Below are 11,632 nucleotides of genomic sequence, written 5' to 3' on the forward strand. Positions count from 1 at the left end.
TGGAGCATGATCTAGAGCGTCTCACGGCAGATATACCTGAGACTACTATGGATGACATTCCTACCCGGCTTCAGCGCTTCGTAGTCGCGGTCCCTGGACCGTTTAGGAGATTTTTGCGTAAGGTAGCCCGCGCAGTGGTGTCATACAGAGAGCACCACCAGTGATTGACTAGTCACTTTTGTAGTCACATGTGACATTTTGACTTTTTGTACTATCATTTTGCCGATCATAAGGTGTTTTCAACCTATGATCGAAGACGATGTATATATTTTTTGACACACTTCTATCTATATATATCACTATTACCGGCTTATCTTGTTTAACATATGTGATGAAATGTTTTTTAAATTTACTTGCATGATTATCATAAATGTCTGTCCAACATTCGAGAAGCAATTGCATCTGCTAATGTATTCAAAGACCTTGGAATATGTTGATATTCAATGTAATCAAATTCACGTTCCAAGAGACGCACTCTCAAAAACAACCTTAATAACACAGGATTCCTAATGGCATAAACTCTATTAAGCTGTAATACAACAAGTTCAGAATCTAACCTCACTATCAAACGTCGAATTCCAAATGAAATAGATTCGGATAATAATTCAATCACTGCACTGTATTCTGCAATGTTGTTCGTTGTTTGACCGAGGCTTACCCCATGCATAGAAACTAACTCGTCAGAGGGCGAATAGATAACCCAAGCTGCGGAAGAGATGTTCCGTGTACTACGACAAGCACCATCAGCAAATCCAATGTATGTTTGGAGAGGCGTCGACATCTGCAATATCAAGAGTAAAACCAAGATAAGCCAGAATAACGACGAAAAACCACACTCTCTAAGCTAAGCACACTGACTAAACTAACACACTTGCTAGCTAGAAAGAAAATCTAACCTATCTAAAAATTCTCCATACCCATCATTTAAGCATAATACCTCTTTAGGTAAAGTCCATTTCTGGGTTTACCCAAAGAGTCCCCATCAAAGTCAACTAGCTCATAAGCCCCTTTTGCTAGCTTTCGCTTTACAATGTAGGGCCCATGCCACATGGGAACGAATTTTCCAGCACCTAGCTTATCGTTAGCTTGATCATATAATAGTACTAGGTCTCCTTCCGAAAAACTTCGAGGGGTTACATTTTTATCATACTGAGCTTTCATTCGTTTCGCGTGAGTCTCGATTGCCAATGTAGCGTCACGTCGAGTCTCATCTAATTTAGCCAAGTACAATAAACGTTTCTCCTCTTCGGAAGTAGCTGGAAGTAATTCGACAGCCATTTGAAGTGATGGGATTTCGCATTCAATGGGTAACACAGCTTCTAAGCCATAAACTAGCTGGAAAGGAGTGAACCCTGTTGAATTTTTCACTGAGGTTCGGTATGCCCATAGCGCTGAAAATAACATGTTGTGCCAATTCGACCGATGAACACCAATGGTTCGTCGGATCATGATAACTAGAACTTTGTTGATAGACTCAACCAAACCGTTGGCTTGCGGATAATAAGGAGTAGAGCTATCGTGGCGCAAACCAAGCTGGCTTGTAAGCTCAGTCATCATGACGTTTCGAAAATGGCTCCCATGGTCAGTAATGATTGCTTGTGGGACACCAAACCTAGTTATGATATGATTGAATACGAAAACTGCAGCTGTTTTGCCGCTTGCGTCGAATGTAGGCATCGCCTCGGCCCACTTAGTAAAATAATCAACCGCAAGGATGATATACGCATGCCCCCCGGCCGAGTGAGGGTTACAAGTAATAAAGTCGATACCCCATTTGGCGAATGGACCAACGGCAATTATAGGGTGGAGAGGAGCAGGTGGAGCGCGCATCTTGCGATCAAACACTTGACAGTTGTGGCACTTCCTGACTGCAATGATACAATCCTTAAACATAGACGGCCAGAAATAGCCAGCGCGCAACACCTTCTGAGCTGTGGCATACCCAGACATATGACCGCCACATGCTCCAGAGTGACAATCATTCAAAACCCTCTCAGCCTCTTCGTGAGTTAAACAACGTCGAAAAACTAAGTCTGCCCCCCGGCGATAAAGTGTATCTCCAATAATTTTGTATGGCTGGGATTGAAACCGAATTTTTCGACGTTCCGCTTTGGAAGCTTCAGGCCGAAAGGTTTGGGTTTGGAGATAAATGATTATATCCCCGTACCACGGATCTACAGTACTGATAAGAAACAAAGATTCGTCCGCAATGGACTCCTCTGCCACAGTCTCTGTGTCAGCACTCGGGAAATCACACATCAATTCCGCAAAAACTAAGGATTTCTTAGACTTGGACTTCTCGAACTCCAAGTCGAACTCTTGCAGGATGACAATCCATTTAGAGTACTTGCCCCCTAGCAGTTGTTTTGTCAAAATATAAATCATAGGGTTGCAATCCGAAATAACTGTAGTTTTGCGGAGAAGAATGTAGTGACGGAAACGCTGGACAGCTTGAACGGCTGCCAGGGCCAATTTCTCCACATGCGAATATTTTAGCTCAGTGGGATTCAAGGTCCTACTAAGATAATATATCACATGCTCCGCTCTGAATTCATCTTCTTGAACTAACACCATTCCAATGGTGGAATGCGAAGCTGCGAGGTATAAGAAGTAGTCCTGGTTGTAGTTGGGAGGATGCAATAACGGTGCATGGGTCAACGCGTGTTTAAGTGCATCAAAAGATTGTTGGGCAATCTCATCCCAAAAGAATTGTGTGTTCTGTTTCAACAACCGTGTAAAACCTTTAGTGACCTCGGCGTAGTTTGGGATGAATCGGCGTAAAAAGTTCGCTTTCCCTTGCAAACTTTGGAGTTGGCGCAAACTCGAAGGAGGAGGCAATTTGATGATAGCCTCGACTTTCGAGGGATCGACGCGAATGCCGGCTTTTGAAACAACAAATCCCAGCAATCGACCTGTTTCTATACAGAAAACACACTTGTGGGGATTCAACCGAATTCGATAATGCCTACACCTCATAAAGATTGCTCGTAGGTGGACAAGGTGATCAGCTCGATGTAAAGAATGAGCAGGCAAATCATCGAGATAGGGTTGCACAATGTGCTTGATGTCATGAAATGCATAAGACATCGCCCGTTGAAAAGTGGCCCCGGCATTCTTAAGCCCAAAAGGTAACTTGCAATAAGCAAATGTCCCCCATGGACAAATGAATGCCGTTTTTGGTTGGTCGGCAGGTAGAATATTGATTTGATTATAGCCCGAGAAACCATCCATGAAGGAAAACATTTCACTTCCGGCACAATCATCAATAATTTGATCGATATAAGGCGTAGGATAGTTGTCTTTTGGACAAGCTCGATTTATATCCCTATAGTCGATACAGATTCTTATTGTTCCTTGTTTCTTATTGACTGGAACAATATTCGATACCCAATCCGTTAACGGGATCGGATAAATGAAACCTGCTTTCAACAGCTTTTCGACTTCTGCTTTAATCGCAGCCGCTTTTCGAGGGTGAATTTGACGCAACCGTTGCCGGACGGGTTTAGCATCCGGGTAGGTCTTTATTTCATGAACAACAATGGCAGGATCAATTCCCGGCATTTCCTCGTAAGACCAGGCAAACACGTCGCGGAATTCTTGGAATAGGGCCTTGTAAGTTTGGATTTCTTCTTCAGTACATGCGGCACCTATATGAATGTTTTCCTCGATTCCGGGCTTCACTGAAATATCAATGGGAATAGTACGAGAAATATTCCCTAAATTCAACTCTGAATCAGAATGTTTCGTTGGATCCTGAGCGTCTTTGACATATTCAGCGGTAAAGATAGATGAAAAATCATTTTCAAATGCATCATCCTTAGGTAAAAACGAAGATCTGTGATGGAGATCCTCCCATGGTAGATCATCTACACTTAGGATTTCGCGAAGTTGTTCGTCAGATGACACGACTTCGGGAAACGTTATCCGTTCTAAGGGTGAGGTGAAAAGTGACTCTTCACTGACCACATTCATTTGGTCGACTTCGGTTGAATGAAAGTCGGTAAAAGACATGAGAGCTTCATAAGCAATTTCATATGGACTCAAAGGCATAGCATTACCAAGTGAGTCTATCTCAGAGTCAGATGGGACGAACCAAGGATCATCATAAATAATGTTTTCTGATGTAATCATATGAATGGTTGCAAACGAAGGATCTGCGCTGAGTGGAGGGAGAGGAAAAGTTCCCAGTAAACCGGAATCCTTAACTAAACCTACACCAACGTCCCTATAAGGGATTGTCATCTTACCAACATGCTGGATACTCTCTGAAGAGGCTGGGTCGGATGAAAAGTATGTCAACTGATCAATAGTCACGATCTTACCGTTATGTGGAAACTTAATTACTCTGAAGACCGATGAAACGACCGCTGTCATAGCATATGACCAACTTCGACCCAAAAGAAGGTTGTAGTCTAGAGGGGCATCAACCACTTCCACATCCAGACTAGGTTTTACCTTCAACCCCTATAGGCAATTCTTGTAGAATACCAAACGGACGGAACCCACGGCCATCAAAGGCCTTAAGGATGGTGGGGGATTGGTTCAACGAAGGAGAACCAAGCGATCTCCAACATTGAATCGACATAATACACGTAGAAGCTCCCTCATCAATCACAGTCCGATGAATAGGCCTGTTTTTGACTATCACTGGAATTTGGAAAGCCATTTGATGGGGGAGACGTGGCATACTATTTTCTAGATCAAAGATCATTAGGTTCGGGTCCTGAACATCGACAGCTCCGATAGCCGACAAAAGCAATTTCCGTTGTGCTGGGCATGATTGCAGCACTTCGAGTGCCGACATTGCTGAAGGTGAAACAGCTAAGTCCTCAACAATGTTGTAATTCTGGGCTGCTCTCGCATGTGGATTGAAAGCAGACCTTCGAAGTACACCCTTGGCGGGCGACTTTATCACTAAGTCTGGGTTAGGTTTTTCGATCTGTAGTGGATCGGAACCAGGAGCTGAGGTTGATGGGTTAGAGTGAGAAGATTCTGCTTCCTTACCATCAACAGGAGCCTTACTACCATAATCTTGCGATCGAGTCGCAATCCTCACATGAGACATCATCAAAATGGGTTCTTCACTGGCATTCGAAGAAGAACCTATCATCTTATTCTCCTGCTCTGGAAATGGATTCTTTAACACAACAGGAGTGGGAGAACCTTTGACTATTTTTACAACCTCGGCCCGATGAGGGCAATCTCTCGTAAAATGATCCTCTTCACAAATAAGACAAGGATATCGAGGTTTGCGTTTTTCGTCATTGGTTTCCGACTTTTCAGTTTTCTCCTTTGGAGCCTTGTCTGCTTTAGCCTTCTTCTTTCCTTTCTTCTTTCCACCGTTTTTTGGTTTGGCCGTAGATGACTCTACAGCGTGAATGTCGGCGGTGAGTTCAGGAGAAGACTCTCCTGTCGGAGAATCAGGCAAAGTGATAATTGGAGTAGTTGAAGCCTTGGAAGACTTCTTCTTGCTCTTCGTAGTCACGATACCAATCATACCATCAGCGGCATGAGATCCCGAAGGAGCAGCAGCGATTTGATTCGACTTTGGAAGATCCGGAATCTTCTCGTGTAACGTACCCGACTGAGTGTAAACTAAGTCAAGGTATTGTGCCTGAGCAATGACTTGCTCCTCAGTAACTACTCCGGCCTTAGCTACATCTTCAGTAATCTTCGGTAATAATGATTTGACAAACCATTCAGCTAAGATTTGGTCCGGGATAAAAACTTTCACTAATCTCCTTCGACGGCTCCACTCATGAATGTGATCAGAAATATACGTGGACGTCGATTGTTTTAGTGTACGCTGGAAAATACCAATGAGTGTACGCTGGAAAAGACGTAAGCGGATGGAATCATCTGAGATAGAATTCGAAGCACACCAGAGGTGGTAAGTCATCACATGATTGGACGGATCCTCTCCAGACTTACCTTCGAACTTGGGTATATCGCTGGGCAACTTATTTGGCATTGGCGGCCAGAACTGAAGATATTGAATTGGATCGTTCGTTAGGCGCGTCAAGTCGGGTAAATCCAAAGTTGCAATAAACGGTAACTGCCGGTTAGGATCTCTAAAACTCTGGGTCACAATACCAGCCCCAGGAGGAGGATATCCAGGATAACTAGGAACAGGAGTTGCATTTGGGATATTATATCCTCCTGGAAAACCAGGATTAACCGGACCATACTGGGGTTGTTGAGGTTGTTGATAAGTGTACCCAGGATACGGTTGATACTGGTAAACAGGTTGTTGGACAGCTTGCCCATGTTGGTACTGTCCCTGGTACGGAGGTTGAACAAATTGAGGTTGAGTAGTGACAACCGTACTTATACCAGGCTGACCTACAGGCATCTGGACCGTGGTTTGAATCGTAGATCCAGACAACGGTAAAGATGTCTGAGGTGTGGTAACAGGGACAGTAGAAACTGGAGCCGTCGATACTCCAGAAGTAAGTATGGTAGATGTAGCGGTAGTTGCAGCAGTCATTTGAGATGGAGTACTAGGTGCAATTGACGGCTGAGTAACTACCGAAGCTACAGAAGTTTGAACATTTGGCTGGACAGGTTGCGGTTGCTGGGTTGGACCAGAAACTACGGGTTGTCCAGCTTGAGGAATCATCTGTACACTTGGCTGCAACACCTGTTGACCCTGTGATGGATCCCACACTAACATTCCAGGGTACTGACCCGTAACAGGTTGAGGATACTGAGATCCATAACCAGATTGAGGGTAGGATTGATAATTGTAAGGTGCAGTTCCCATACTCGGAACATATGACTGACCTTGAGGCGGTTGATAACCTTGACTTGAGTATTGACCTTGAGGTTGATAACCTTGAGGTAAATACTGATACTGGGGTTGACCTTGACCTTGAGGTTGGTACCCTTGAGGTTGATAACCTTGGGGTTGATACCCTTGAGGTTGCCATCCTTGGGGTTGCCATCCTTGAGGTTGATATTGATACTGAGGTTGACCTTGGGGTACATATTGAGGCTGAGGTTGACCTTGAGGCACGTATTGCACCATAGGTACATACTGACTTTGAGGTTGCCCCCCAGACACGATTTGTGTACCTTGAGGTTGCCCCCCAGGCGTTAACTGCGGTTGCCCCCCAGGCGGTAATTGGCCACCTTGAGGTTGGGAAACGGGAACTGAACCTGACATCATGTAAATGTCTCCTACACCCAATGGTATATTACCACTGTTTCCAGCAAATAACCCATGATCAACGGGTTGAGGAGATGCCCCCGCAAAGGTACCAGAAAGTGACTGATACCCAGTGGGAACAGAAGGACCGCCATGTAAAAAAGATTCATAACTTTGAGTAAACACGGACGACTGACCAGACATATTTACAGGAGTATAAATACCTCCAGGTGGAAAAGGAGTACGAGGTGTAGAAAAACCTACTGAGTTGTCTAAAAAATTGGTTAACGCAAGGTACCAAGAAGTACTTCTAGGAGGACTGTAAAAGATGGATTCACACTCCCTTAGATCAATAGTAAGTTGACCTTCAAGGTGAGAGACACCTATATCTTCTTCTGGAGCAAGTTCTTCTATAGCAATCAAACCAGAAGGTAGATTTTCGGTGATAATTCTTTCTATTCTCGGTGAATCAGGGACACTAGAAGTTGGAGTAACAGGTTCGGAAATTTCAGGTTCTTCGCCTGTTTCACTGGCAGATGAAAAACTACCAGCAAGCCCGGAAACTGTAACAGTTTCGGGATTGTAACCTGTTTCTAAACTTTGGTAATCTGGATGGACTACCAAGGAAGATTCTCCTTCTTCAGGTGAACCTACTCTACTGTCACTAGGAGGAGTTACAAGGACCTTTAACCCTTCGTACTGACCCGGAATGTCTTCAGGAGATTCACCCCGCGATTTACGGAGTTTTCTTAACAAATCTATTCCGGTAACAATCTCAGGAGACTTGCCCCGAAGTCGACGGGACTGTCTCGGTAATTCCGCCACAATTAAAGATTTTTAACTACAACACACGAAAACAAAGTAAAAATTTCAAATCAAACCACCTAAAGTCTTCTAAAGAAGCAAACAAATTTGAAGCACACGCCTAAAGAATCTAGAGCGTCAAACCAAACACAAACAGTAGTCTTCCGGACCAAAAGCGCTAGTTGGTGATTAGGCCCAACCTCGCAGGATTCAGTACAGAAATGGCGGGTGGAACAGTTACCCCGGCAACCTGCTTAATGAATAGACCGGCACAAGTTCCTCCACTTTAACCGTCTCGAAGTGAAGTGAACCCCCCGGAAAATCCAAGTGAGTATAACCGACGTCTGCTCCAGGTACAGTGGGACCTTCCCTCCACCGTCACCTCGGTAGAACCCTAAATATTATGGTCACTAAAGTTACCAATCACAACAATTACACCTGGGGGAACAGTCTAAACTCCGACAGCACGCAAGGGCAGAGTAACAAGCTCAATCCCCTTACCGGCTCCTTGACAATAATCCAAGGTTTACCGATAAGTGACCCCTGGCTCCTCGACAATGGTTAATCCGAGGTTTACCGTTTGTAATACGTACTGTCTGGCGTCGTTCCCAACGAGGGGGGAATGATCCCCTCACTAGTTTGGACACGAGCTCGTGCTTCTCCTTTAAGAGGAGCTTTCCCAGAGTATAACTGAAACAATTGGATTTAATCTACTCAAGATAAACTATCTGTTTGGTTTTGTAGTCTTGGAGAGTTAAGTACTCACCTACTCCAAGACCCTAGCCTAAGCTATGTTGGTGTTTCAGAGCCCTAGAAAAATAAAAATTACTAGATTGATTTTAATTTAAGCGTTACTTTTAAGGTTGTTTCTTAAGTCAAAAGGTGATGGAAGTGAAACCAGTGGTGTGTTGACTCGACTCGAAACCACTACAAAATGCACCTAGGATGATTTACCCACTACTTTACTTTTTCGATGAATTGCTTAACTAAAAAGTTGAGAGAATGCAATCTTTATAAAAGCAACTTCTTAATTGAAGACAATCAAAGAAACAATTCGTTTGTCTTTTCCAAGCATAAAAAACATGACCGCTCTTTACATGCACGAAAAAACTCTTTTTTTCTTTCAAAAACAAAAAGCTACTTGAAACAAGACTTTTAAAGAAGATGTTTTTGTATTTTTCTTTTAATAAAGCAAATAAATCTAATATAACCAAAAATCAATCTTAACAACTATTAAAATCTACGAAAATTCACTCATAAGCAAACTAAAAGGTAAATTTACTCTAAGCAATCTTAACGAGGCCAAAACCAACAATGATTATTCTAAGGTGTTTTACTTGATCACAATCAAATCAAGGACTAGCTTATTGCAGAACCAAAAACTAGTCAAAACAAAACTCTAATCTTTTTGTTCTTTTGTAAAATGGAAATCAACACTTTATAAACAAGTAATTCGAAATTTGACCCAAAACAACTTAAATGGCAAGCTGCTCACACAAGGAGACTTTACGACAGGCCCGACTTCTAAGAAGGCTGACTAACCAGAGAGATCTAAGGCTGGACAACTTTCTACCGTCAAAGTCACTACAGGACCTATCCAAAAATCAAACCCTAGGCCTAAACTTCGTTGAAATCCACTAAAACACTCAAAGCTCACAAAAAAAGTTCAGGTGAAAATTTTTGACAGGGTACTAAAGGATCTGGGCAGAAAACACTAAGAAAAATCAAAATCTAAAAGCAATTAAAGCAAAAAATGGAATTTTCCTAAATTTTACAGGAAGACGCAGGCAACCCGTTATAACAGGTGCGGGCCCGCTTTGTGCAAATGGCAACAGCGCGTCCAAAGACGCACTGTGCAGTACTCAGAGGGTGCGTCCTTCTGGAAAAGTTAAGAAAAACCAAATCTAACTAAATCTAAAGCTAAGCCACCCAAATACTAATTCTCACAGTAAAAAACCAGAAAATAAAAATGATTTTCTCAGAGCAAAGTTCACACAAAGGAAAAGACTTTCTCATTAATGGATTCCCCAGTGGAGTCGCCAATTTGTCGTGGCGGAAAAAGTCGTTTGTGCGGACACAACTGACCTCCCTAGGAGTCTAAACTCTCTAGCGACAAACAAGACAAAATGGAGTGATCTTTCTCTAAATATACCTTTTAAAACATGAAAACTACAAGTGTTTAGGCTTACCTTATTCCAAAACGCTGTTGTTGTAGTCCGTCCTTGCCGATCCGGATGAGCTCCTCCTTCACATCAATTCCTGCAACCACAAACAATCAAACAATTACCAAGCACTTGCATTTCATATAATAAAACATATATTCAACATGTAGACCAAGGAACACATGAAATAACTCATTAACACAAGCTATTGAGAAAAATAAACCAGTTTGTATTAATAACGAAACAAAGAAACTCTTACAACCTGGCCTTGGTGTTGTGCAAGTTCCTCCCAGGGTCCATCAAGGGTTTTCCTCTACTTTGACAAAGCTCACCCACTTCCAAGTAGAATCAAGCAAAGACAATCTCTCCTCACAAGGTTCTAAATGGGAGTCCTAATTCCTGCAGCATTTACCCAAAGAAAATGTATAGCTCCAACCTCTTCTCCCTCTGGCTCAATGTCTTTATTTATAGTGCTGTAAAGAGGTTATTCAGGTCCACCATCAATGGGATAATCCCCCTCTTTGGGTGGGATAGCTCCCTTATTGATGGGATAAGTTCCTCCTTAATAGGGATACATGAACCAACTGGAGGTGCATCCATTTCATCAAACCGACCTCTAGAAAGTTCTAGAAGTAACCACAAGTAACTTTTTTAAGATGAAACTCACGCATTTTGCCTTTTACAGAAGGACGCACCTGTCCCTTAACATACAGAGCGTCCATGGACGCAGCTTTTGTGAACATTGTGAGCGTCCCCGCAGGTAAGGCTAGAGAGAACCTGCGACCCCAGAGATAAACACATTTTTTACAAGACTTTCTCTCTTCTTTGAGTTTGAGATGGATAGCAAAGGCATAAGACTTGCCTAAGAGGGTAGCATGACTGTTGATTTGAGCCATACTAACTGTAAGTAGTCATGGTGACATTTTTTAGTGTAACAATACCACATTAGTTATCTCCATCTGTGCAGGTAAAAGAGAAGGTTGATCAAGCTTTCTCTTTTTCCTTTGTCTTTTTTACTACAGCCCTATGCTTAAGGTTGTAGAAGACATCTAAAGGTGGTATTTATTCTACATGTAGGATGATTTCATCGGATGGATTTTCTGGAATTTTCTCCATATCCTTTTGAGTGATGGGTGGGCCGCTGGTTCCTTCAGTTGGAACCATATTAGTTGATGTCTTGTGACCAGTTGTCACTTCAAGTGTGCTAAATCCTTGTAAGTCTTCAGTATTGCTTATAATGGAATGGAACTGTTGCCACTCTTTAAGTAGCTTGGGATCAATCTGAGTATCTGTATCCAAGAGTAGACTATCTTTTCCCTGTTCCTGTTCCTGTTCTGGCACCTTTTCTTTCTTGGAGACCTTTTCTACATCGGAGGTCTTATCAGTAACTATTTGTTCAGCTTGACCTGATGACTGGACTATAGGGGCTGTGGCTAAGAGGTCTAAAGGCAGAGTTTGCAACCTCTGTTCTCTAAGCCTATTAAACACTTCTAGTCCTTCATATTGATATTTGATTTTA

Source organism: Pinus tabuliformis, chromosome 9, assembly GCF_031772625.1.
Source record: "Pinus tabuliformis cultivar Carrire ecotype Pingquan chromosome 9, CPIR1, whole genome shotgun sequence".
Classification (NCBI taxonomy): domain Eukaryota; kingdom Viridiplantae; phylum Streptophyta; class Pinopsida; order Pinales; family Pinaceae; genus Pinus; species Pinus tabuliformis.